This window comes from Pteropus alecto, unplaced genomic scaffold (genome assembly GCF_000325575.1).
Source record: "Pteropus alecto unplaced genomic scaffold, ASM32557v1 scaffold8, whole genome shotgun sequence".
NCBI lineage: Eukaryota > Metazoa > Chordata > Mammalia > Chiroptera > Pteropodidae > Pteropus > Pteropus alecto.
The window spans coordinates 24,438,754-24,440,150 of NW_006494609.1; the positions used below are offsets into that span (position 1 = coordinate 24,438,754).

The 1,397-nt window shown below is 67.6% G+C and overlaps 1 protein-coding gene across 1 annotated transcript in view; it reads left to right on the plus strand.

Moving 5' to 3' along the window:
- The window catches only part of ADSSL1 (adenylosuccinate synthase like 1), a 17,746-nt gene that overhangs the window by 8,298 nt on the left and 8,051 nt on the right, over nucleotides 1–1,397 (plus strand). The window lies entirely within an intron of this gene.

Consider the following 1,397-nt stretch of genomic DNA (forward strand, 5'->3'; position numbering starts at 1 on the left):
CCCCCATCCAGCCTGGGCCCTAGGGGGAGAGGGCGCAGGGGCCTCTACTGAGCTCCCAGACTCCCTGAGGGTGCTGAGCAAGCCCACAGTGTGTATGTGAGTGAACGTGTTGTGTGGGGGGCGAGTGTGTATGTGTGCAAGTCCGTATGTGTGTGAGTGTGTGCGCACGTACGTGCGAGGCTGCAACGGGCCGGGCCTGGCTTCCTGCTGCGTGGACGGAGCCCAGCCTGTGGGGACGCTGTGCCTCCCTCTGCCCCCAGCCCTGCCACCTCGTCCTCCCTGCAGCCCCAGTGACTCTGGGTGCTCCTAAAAGACAAAGCCACCTCCAGGACTGCGAGGCCCTCCCTCCCTCCCTCCCTCCCTCCCTCCCTCTCTCTCTGTGACAAAGGCCTCCCCCGCTCAGAGACATGTTCCCAGGTCCCCGGGCCTGGCCCGTGGGACGTGCTCTCAGAGCTTCCAGTACTTTTCCTTCTGGCTCTTTCCATGACTGAGCCTCACTCGTGACTCATCTGCGCCTGCCCCTCCCTGGTAAGGAAGTGGAGGCTGCAGGCGTTTGCCCGGCGTGGCACGGGACCCAGCCCCCTCCGTGCGAACAAAGGAAGGGGCCTGAGCTGAGCGGGGGTGAGGGGCTGCGAGGGTTGCCGAGCGCCTTCTCTACGTGGGAACAGCCCTGGGCCCCAGCAGCGGGTGACAGTGCAGTTTGCACTGGGGCCCAGCCCGTGCCCGCTGCCGGCCCGGCGGGGCAGGCCCTGCTGCAGGAAGCCCACTCAGCGCCAGCCTGTCTGCTGGCCCCCGCCCCGCCTGGCCGGAAACAAGGCCGGCTCTGCCAGGTCTCAGAGGAGCTGGGGACGGGTCTGGGCCGTGGCCAGAGCCCAGGCCAGGCGGCCCCCAGGGAGCATCGCTAAGGGGCAGCTCGGCAGTCAGCATGGCCGGACAGTGCCTGGGAAGCAGGCTTAGCAACGGCCGGGGTGCCGGAGCGCATACAGCCGTCCTCCCCTGCCGCGCCTCAGGCCCCTGGACATGGTCATTTCAGGACACGTGGCATTTAGATGACCTTTTGTGCTCGATGTGGCTTGCATAGTCTCTGAGTCACTCCCATCTGCACTAATGTCCCGTCTTCCTTGGCTCAGCCTGTGCCACCGCCAGCCGTGGCAGGGACTAGCATGGGAGAAGGCGGCCCCGCCCAGCGTCCTGTGGTGTCGGAGGAAAGGGCCAGAGCTCGGCTCTCCCCAGCCCCACGCTGGGCCCGTCTGGACCTCGGGCCGGTGTCTGCCCGCGCCGGCCCGCTGCGGTTGCGCGTGGACGGGGCAGCGCGGCCCCCGCGGCCCCGCGTGAGCCTGGGACAGGCCGGGGCCATGCTTCTCCACACCCGCTCCTCTCACCATTAAATAAACCGT